This window comes from Nerophis lumbriciformis, linkage group LG04 (genome assembly GCF_033978685.3).
Source record: "Nerophis lumbriciformis linkage group LG04, RoL_Nlum_v2.1, whole genome shotgun sequence".
In the NCBI taxonomy this organism is placed as follows: Eukaryota; Metazoa; Chordata; class Actinopteri; order Syngnathiformes; family Syngnathidae; genus Nerophis; species Nerophis lumbriciformis.
In genome coordinates, this window is record NC_084551.2 from 52,710,001 (window position 1) to 52,720,000 (window position 10,000).

The 10,000-nt window shown below is 37.5% G+C and overlaps 1 protein-coding gene and 1 non-coding gene across 3 annotated transcripts in view; one reads left to right on the top strand and one right to left on the bottom strand.

Annotated features, from left to right (window-relative positions):
- bbs9 (Bardet-Biedl syndrome 9) overlaps positions 1–10,000 on the bottom strand; it is a 449,751-nt gene that overhangs the window by 4,772 nt on the left and 434,979 nt on the right. The gene's annotated exons all lie outside the window — the stretch shown is intronic.
- Positions 6,279–6,351, top strand: trnak-cuu (transfer RNA lysine (anticodon CUU)). The gene has a single exon. It is a non-coding gene; the product is annotated as a tRNA-Lys (tRNA).

The window sequence follows — 10,000 nt, forward strand, 5'->3', positions numbered from 1 at the left end:
CACACTCAATACACTCACTGACTTTTCTTGTTTTGTGACCATCACACACACACACACACACACACACACACACACACACACGCACACACACACACACACACACACACACACACACACACACACACACACACACACACACACACACACACACACACACACCATAAACACATTGTTGTAATCATACACAACCATTTACTACTACTGGACACAGCAAGTGATCCACTTTCATCAACAACGGAATACTCTACTCCAGTCAGTGCACTAAGTACACTTCTATAAGTACACGTCAATAGGTGCACTTCAAAAAGTACACATTAATAAGTACCTTTCAATAAGTACATTTCAAGATGTATACTTCAATTAGTGCACTTCAATAAGTACACTTCAATAAGTGCACTTCAATTAGCACACTTCAATAAGTACACATCAATTAGTATACTTCAATTAGTACACATCAAGTAGTATACTTTAGGAAGTACACTTCAATATATACACTTCAATAAGTACACATCAATAAGTGCACATCAATTAGCACACTTCAATAAGTGCACATCAATTAGTATACTTCAATAAGTACACATCAAGTAGTATACTTCAATATATACACATCAATAAGTGCACATCAATTAGTACACTTCAATAAGTACACACCAAGTAGTATACTTCAGGAAGTACACTTCAAAAAGTACACATCAATAAGTACACATCAAGAAGTAGAGGTCAGGAAGTACACGGCAATTAGAATACTTCAGGAAGTACACTTCAATTAGTAAATTTCAATAAGTACACTTACATAAGTACACTTGCATAAGAACACATCAAGTAGTATACTTTAGGAAGTACACTTCGGAAGGTACACTTCAATAAGTACACATCAAGTAGTATACTTTAGGAAGTACACATCAAAAAGTGCACTTCAATAAGTACACATCAAGTAGTATACTTCAGGAAGTACATTTCAAGAAGTACACATCAATTAGTACACTTCAATAAGTACACTTCAATAAGTACACATCAAGTGGTACACTTCAAGAAGTACACTTCAAGATGCCCTGGAGGACCTTGGAGTCCAGGAAAGTATGTTACCCAGGACAAAGTGACAAACTGGACTCACGTAGGATCAGATCCCACCAAGACCGCCAGACACGTCCTGGTCGATGTGGCCCCCGGGTGAGGAGCAGGGGCCACTCTGTTTGCACTGTGGCCCCGCCCCCTTTGGACTTCCAGGGGGAAGCTGCCATCTTGTTTTACAAGGTCAATGTTTGTCCACCTTTGAGCGTTCCTCTCTCACTCTCTCACTCCAACACTCTCTCCCTCCAACACTCCAACACTCTCTCCCTCCAGCACTCCAATACTCTCTCCCTCCAGCACTCTCACTCTCTCACTCCAACACTCTCTCCCTCCAACACTCCAACACTCTCTCCCTCCAGCACTCTCACTCTCCCACTCCAACACTCTCTCACTCCAACACTCTCTCCCTCCAACACTCTCTCACTCCAACACTCTCTCACTCCAACACTCTCTCACTCCAACACTCTCTCACTCCAACACTCTCCCTCCAACACTCCAACACTCTCTCCCTCCAACACTCTCTCACTCCAACACTCTCTCCCTCCAACACTCTCTCACTCTCTCACTCCAACACCCTCTCCCTCCAACACTCTCTCACTCTCTCACTCCAACACTCTCTCCCTCCAACACTCTCTCACTCCAACACTCTCTCCCTCCAACACTCCAACACTCTCTCCCTCCAGCACTCTCACTCTCTCACTCCAACACTCTCTCACTCCAACACTCTCTCCCTCCAACACTCTCTCACTCCAACACTCTCTCACTCCAACACTCTCTCACTCTCTCACTCCAACACTCTCTCCCTCCAACACTCTCTCACTCCAACACTCTCTCCCTCCAACACTCTCTCACTCTCTCACTCCAACACCCTCTCCCTCCAACACTCTCTCCCTCCAGCACTCTCACTCTCTCACTCCAACACTCTCTCCCTCCAACACTCCAACACTCTCTCACTCCAACACTCTCTCCCTCCAACACTCTCTCCCTCCAACACTCCAACACTCTCTCCCTCCAACACTCTCTCCCTCCAACACTCTCTCACTCTCTCCCTCCAACACTCTCTCCCTCCAACACTCTCTCCCTCCAACACTCTCTCACTCCAACACTCTCTCCCTCCAACACTCTCTCCCCCCAACACTCTCTCACTCCAACACTCTTTCCCTCCAACACTCTCTCCCTCTCTCCCTCCAACACTCTCTCACTCCAACACTCTCTCCCTCCAACACTCTCTCCCTCCAACACTCCAACACTCTCTCCCTCCAACACTCTCTCCCTCCAACACTCCAACACTCTCTCCCTCCAACACTCTCTCCCTCCAACACTCTCTCCCTCCAACACTCCAACACTCTCTCCCTCCAACACTCTCTCCCTCCAACACTCTCTCCCTCCAACACTCTCACTCTAACACTCTCTCCCTCCAACACTCTCTCACTCCAACACTCTCTCCCTCCAACACTCTCTCCCTCCAACACTCTCTCCCTCCAACACTCTCTCCCTCTCTCCCTCCAACACTCTCTCACTCCAACACTCCACACTCCAACACTCTCTCCCTCCAACACTCTCTCACTCCAACACTCTCTCCCTCCAACACTCTCTCCCTCCAACACTCTCTCCCTCCAACACTCTCTCCCTCTCTCCCTCCAACACTCTCTCACTCCAACACTCCACACTCCCAACACTCGCTCCCTCCAACACTCTCTCACTCCAACACTCTCTCCCTCCAACACTCTCTCCCTCCAACACTCTCTCCCTCCAACACTCTCTCCCTCTCTCCCTCCAACACTCTCTCACTCCAACACTCCACACTCCAACACTCTCTCACTCCAACACTCTCTCCCGCCAACACTCTCTCACTCCAACACTCTCTCCCTCCAACACTCTCTCCCTCCAACACTCTCTCCCTCCAACACTCTCTCCCTCTCTCCCTCCAACACTCTCTCACTCCAACACTCCACACTCCAACACTCTCTCCCTCCAAAGAACAACTTTGAGGCACACGCAGGTGCTCGGAATCTGTCCTCAGACATTCTTTTGTTTTGTTTTCTAAGTCGATTTACGCTTCACACGCTACCATTAACTGCTATGAATATGAAGAGTACTTGATGAGGAATAAAGTATGAAGAGTACTCGATGAGGAATAAAATATGAAGAGTACTCTGAGGAATAAAATATGAAGAGTACTCGATGAGGAATAAAATATGAAGAGTACTCGATGAGGAATAACATATGAAGAGTACTCAATGAGGAATAAAGTATGAAGAGTACTCGATGAGGAATAACATATGAAGAGTACTCGATGAGGAATAAAATATGAAGAGTACTCAATGAGGAATACCATATGAAGAGTACTCGATGAGGAATAAAATATGAAGAGTACTCCATGAGGAATAAAGTATGAAGAGTACATGATGAGGAATAACATATGAAGAGTACTCGATGAGGAATAAAGTATGAAGAGTACTCGATGAGGAATAAAGTATGAAGAGTACACGATGAGGAATAAAATATGAAGAGTATACGATGAGGAATAAAATATGAAGAGTACTCGACGAGGAATAAAATATGAAGTGTACTGATGAGGACTAAAATATGAAGAGTACTTGAGGAATAAAGTATGAAGAGTACTCAATGAGGAATAAAATATGAAGACTACACAATGAGGAATAAAATATGAGGAGTACTTGACGAGGAATAAAGTATGAAGAGTACTTGATGAGGAATAACATATTTAGAGCACTCAATGAGGAATAAAATATGAAGAGTAAACAATGAGGAATAAAATATGAAGGGTACACAATGAGGAATAAAATATGAAGGGTACACAATGAGGAATAAAGTATGAAGAGTACTCGATGGGGAATAAAGTATGAAGAGTACTCGATGGGGAATAAAGTATGAAGAGTACACAATGAGGAATAAAGTATAAAGAGTACTCGATGGGGAATAAAGTATGAAGAGTACACAAAGAGGAATAAAGTATGAAGACTACACAAAGAGGAATAAAGTATGAAGAGTACACAAAGAGGAATAAAGTATGAAGAGTACACAATGAGGAATAAAGTATGAAGAGTATTCGATGGGGAATAAAGTATGAAGAGTACACAAAGAGGAATAAAGTATGAAGAGTACACAAATGAGGAATAAAGTATGAAGAATACTCGATGGGGAATAAAGTATGAAGAGTACACAAAGAGGAATAAAGTATGAAGAGTACACAAAGAGGAATAAAGTATGATTTAAATTCCACACAAAAGACATGAAGTTGTCGTCTAAAATCTTTCTGCTCGTCACCAAGATAAGAAAAGCGTCTCATTGTTGGCAGACAGTCTTCTTATCTTCTTATCACGTGTGTGTGCGTGTGTGTGTGTGTGTGTGTGTGTGTGTGTGTGTGCTTGAGCATGTGTCTTTGACAGGGGTGGGGGGTGAGAGGGTGTGGGTCCTCCTGTTAAGTGGCGGCCCTTTGTGATGCAACAGGTGTTGTTGGCGCTCAATTTGTCTGCATGCTAAAGTCAAGTAGTTGTGTCTCTCTTTGTGTGTCTGTGTCTGTGTGGAAAAGTACCTTCCCTATGAGGAGGTGTGAACAAGTTAGGACATCAATCAGAAAACCATTGCATCTAATAGAGAGCCAAATACTAGAGTCCGTGAACATTGCTCCAAAGTCAGGATGTTGTTGTTGATTTAATGTGCATACAAAAGTAAACATTGACAGGTGCAAAGGCAGAAATATATGATCAAACAAGACGGCAGCTAAAGAAGGATGAACAAATACCCTACGCTACTAAGACTATAGTGGCCATTAACAGTTAGCTTCTACAGCTGGGTTGCCCAAAGTGCGGCACAGGGGCCATCTGTGGTCCCTGACTCCTTCGTCATCGGCCTTAAGCACATTACAAAAACACAAAATAGATATCTCATTTGCACCCCTGGTGGTGACATCTATCAACATGAGGGTGGTCCCAAAAAGGAGGGATTTTTCACATTGACTGTGTGTCGCTTTTAAAAGTGCTCCCCCTCTGGTCAACATATGAAATAACAAGTGTGTGTAAGAAATTTAAATGCAACCCCTTTGGCCAAAATGTATAAAAAAATAAATAAATATGTATATAGGGACATACTGTAATAACTTGAAGTAAATAATGAAGATTAAAAAACAATTACAAACAAAAATAAATAAATAAATTAACTAAAAGCAGTCTTTTTCTCACAATGTGTCAACTTTTTTCTTATAAAATTGGGAGCAATTTCTCATATTCTTTCGGTTTCTGTAATGTTGCATAATTTTCTCGTAAAACTATTACGTTTTTATGTAAAATTATGACTTTTTAATGCAAAATGGTGACATTTGTCATATAAAATTCGGACTTTTATCACAATATTGCCAATTTTTTTGTTGTTCTTGTAAATTTGTGAAATTTTTTGAGTAAAATGATGACTTTTGTCATCATTTTGCAAAGTAAAATTCTGATTATTATTATAATAATATTGCCAACATTTGAAAATTTTCTTATAAAATTGTGACTTTTGTCGAGTAAAATTACGACTCTTTTCATAAAATTGCCAACATTTTGAGCTTTTCTTGTAAAATTGCGACTGTCATTGAGTAAAATTCCAACTTTTATCATAATATTGCACACATGTTCAGTTTTTTTATAATACTGCCAAAATTCTAAGTTTTTCTTGTGAAATTGTGACCTTTTTCTTGTGAAATTCCAACTCATTTTTCACAACAAGCTCTTTTATATGTGCATAGTATGTATATATTATTAATGTTGTAAATACACATCTTTATATATATAGAAAGGCTGGTCCTAAAGAGGGAGGCTTTTTTCTCACGTCTCAACAAGGTGACAAATACAAGAGTGTGTGTGTGTGTGTGTGTGCGTGCGTGCGTGCGTGCGTGCGTGTGTGTGTGTGTGTGTGTGTGTGTGTGATGTCCTAATCCCCAGTGGGAGTGTGGTCATCACTGACTACAAACACATTTATGATGACATCATCTTTAAAAGTGACAATTGCACATTTTATTTGACACGCCATGTTGGCGGTCAGGAGGTCACATGACCTGTGACACCGCAGGTGTCTGTCTGTCTGTCTGTCTGTCTGTCTGTCTGTCTGTCTGTCTGTCTGTCTGTCTGTCTGTCTGTCTGTCTGTCTGTCTGTCTGTCTGTCTGTCTGTCTGTCTGTCTGTAGGTATGTATGTATCCTCCACAGCCTGGCTAGCTCAGTCGGTAGAGCATGAGACTCTTAATCTCAGGGTCGTGGGTTCGAGCCCCACGTTGGGCGCTTGCTTTTATAGGGAGGTCTTTACCTGTATACAAAGTAGGAATACTTCATGAAATATACATCTTGAAGTATACATCTTGAACTGTACTTATTGAAGTGTACTTATTGAAATGTACTTATTAAAGTGTATCTCTTAAAGTGTACTGATTGAAGTGTACTTTTTGAAGTATACATCTTGAAATGTACTTATTAAAGTGTACTTATGAAAGTGTACTGATTGAAGTGTACTTTTTGAAGTATACATCTTGAACTGTACTTATTGAAGTGTACTTATTAAAGTGTACTGATTGAAGTGTACCTATTGAAGTGAACTTTTTGAAATATACATCTTGAACGGTACTTATTGAAGTGTACTTATTGAAGTATACTTATTGAAATGTACTGATTAAAGTGTACTGATTGAAGTGTACCTATTGAAGTGTACTTTTTGAAATATACATCTTGAACTGTACTTATTGAAGAGTACTTACTTATTAAAGTGTACTGATTGAAGTGTACTTTTTGAAGTATACTTATTGAAAGGTACTGATTGAAGTGTACCTATTGAAGTGTACTTTTTGAAGAATACATCTTGAACTGTACTTATTGAAATGTACTTATTAATGTGTACTGATTGAAGTGTACCTATTGAAGTGTACTTTTTGAAGTATAGTGTACATCTTGAAATGTACTTATTAGTGTACATATTAAAGTGTACTGATTGAAGTGTACTGATTGAAGTGTACATCTTGAACTGTACTTCTTGAAGTGTACTGATTGAAGTGTACCTATTTAAGTGTACTTTTTGAAGTATACTTTTTAAAATGTACTTATTAAAGTGTACTGTTTGAAGAGTACCTATTGAAGTGTACTTTTTGAAGTATACATCTTGAACTGTACTTATTGAAGTATACTTATTGAAAGGTACTTATTAAAGTGTACTGATTGAAGTGTACCTATTGAAGTGTACTTTTTGAAGTATACATCTTGAACTGTACTTATTGAAGTGTACTTATTAAAGTGTACTGATTGAAGTGTACCTATTGAAGTGAACTTTTTGAAATATACATCTTGAACGGTACTTATTGAAGTGTACTTATTGAAGTATACTTATTGAAATGTACTGATTAAAGTGTACTGATTGAAGTGTACCTATTGAAGTGTACTTTTTGAAATATACATCTTGAACTGTACTTATTGAAGAGTACTTACTTATTAAAGTGTACTGATTGAAGTGTACTTTTTGAAGTATACTTATTGAAAGGTACTGATTGAAGTGTACCTATTGAAGTGTACTTTTTGAAATATAGTGTACATCTTGAAATGTACTTATTAGTGTACATATTAAAGTGTACTGATTGAAGTGTACTGATTGAAGTGTACTGATTGAAGTGTACATCTTGAACTGTACTTCTTGAAGTGTACTGATTGAAGTGTACCTATTTAAGTGTACTTTTTGAAGTATACTTTTTTAAATGTACTTATTAAAGTGTACTGTTTGAAGAGTACCTATTGAAGTGTACTTTTTGAAGTATACATCTTGAACTGTACTTATTGAAGTATACTTATTGAAAGGTACTTATTAAAGTGTACTGATTGAAGTGTACTGATTGAAGTGTACCTATTGAAGTGTACTTTTTGAAGAATACATCTTGAACTGTACTTATTGAAGTGCACTTATTAAAGTGTACTGATTGAAGTGTACTTTTTGAAGTATACATCTTGAAATGCACTTATTAAAGTGTACTTATTAAAGTGTACTTACTAAAGTGAACTTATTAAAGTGAACTTTTTGAAGTATAGATCTTGAACTGTACTTATTGAAGTGTACTTATTAAAGTGTACTGATTGAAGTGTACCTATTGAAGTGAACTTTTTGAAATATACATCTTGAACTGTACTTATTGAAGTGTACTTATTGAAGTATACTTATTGAAATGTACTGATTAAAGTGTACTGATTGAAGTGTACCTATTGAAGTGTACTTTTTGAAGAATACATCTTGAACTGTACTTATTGAAGACTACTTATTGAAATGTACTTATTAAAGTTTACTGATTGAAGTGTACTTATTAAAGTGTACTGATTGAAGTGCACCTATTGAAGTGTACTTTTTGAAGTATACTTATTAAAGTGTACTGTTTGAAGAGTACCTATTGAAGTGTACTTTTTGAAGTATACATTTTGAATTGTACTTATTGAAGTATACTTATTGAAAGGTATTTATTAAAGTGTACTGATTGAAGTGTACCTATTGAAGTGTACTTTTTGAAGAATACATCTTGAACTGTACTTATTGAAGTGTACCTATTAAAGTGTACCTATTGAAGTGTACTGATTGAAGTGTACTGATTGAAGTGTGCTTTTTGAAGTGTACATCTTGAATTGTACTTATCAAAGTATACTTTTTGAAAGGTACTTATTAAAGTGTACTGATTGAAGAGTACCTATTGAAGTGTACTTTTCGAAGTATACGTCTTGAACTGTACTTTTTGAAGTATACTTATTGAAAGGTACTTATTAAAGTGTACTGATTGAAGAGTACCTATTGAAGTGTACTTTTCGAAGTATACATCTTGAACTGTACCTGTTGAAGTATACTTATTGAAAGGTACTTAAAGTGTACTGATTGAAGTGTACCTATTGAAGTGTACATCTTGAACTGTACTTATTGAAATGTACTTATTAAAGTGTACTGATTGAAGTGTGACATGGACTTGTTTCTTCAGCATTGTCCACACGTTTCAGCCAGGACTTTGGGAAGGCCATTTTTCAGGAATACATCGCAGAGTAATACATTTTGTTAATTGATAAATGCTACCTGTTAGCATGCTAACATAAGTAGGCTAGTTTGTTTTTTTTAGCAAATTTTTCTAGGTATACATCTTAGTCATATTTTTGTACTCAATTTATGCTCACGTTAAAATGCTCACTTTTTAAACACATTTTTAAGGAATACATTGCAGAGTGATATATTTTGGTACTTGACGAATGCTACCTGTTAGCATTCTAACGATAGTAGGCTAGCTTCTTTTTTTAGCACATTTTTTTAATAAAGGATACACCTCACACGTAGTATTTGATATATTCTCACGTTAACATGCTCACTTTGTAAACCAATTTTTCAGGAATTCGAGGCACAGTAATATATTTTAGTACTTGACACATGCTAAAATGAGTATTTGAGCGTGCTAACATTAGCTTGCTAGTTTTTTAGCAAATTTTTCAGGAATACGACACATTAAAATATTTTAGTACTTGACACATGCTAAAATTAGTATTTGAGCGTGCTAACATTAGCTTGCTAGTTTTTTGTTAGTTTTTTAGCACATTTTTCAGGAATATGACACACATTAAAATATTTTAGTACTTGACACATGCTAAAATGAGTATTTGAGCGTGCTAACATTAGTTTGCTAGTTTTTAAGCAAATTTTTCAGGAATATGACACATTAAAATATTTTAGTACTTGACACATGCTAAAATTACTATTTGAGCGTGCTAACATTAGCTTGCTATTTTTTTGTTAGTTTTTTAGCAAATTTTTCAGGAATACGAGGCACAGTAATATATTTTAGTACTTGACAAATGCTACAGTTAGTATTTTAGCATGCTAACATTAGCTTGCTAGTTTTTTTTAGCAAATTTTTCAGGAATACGAGGCACAGTA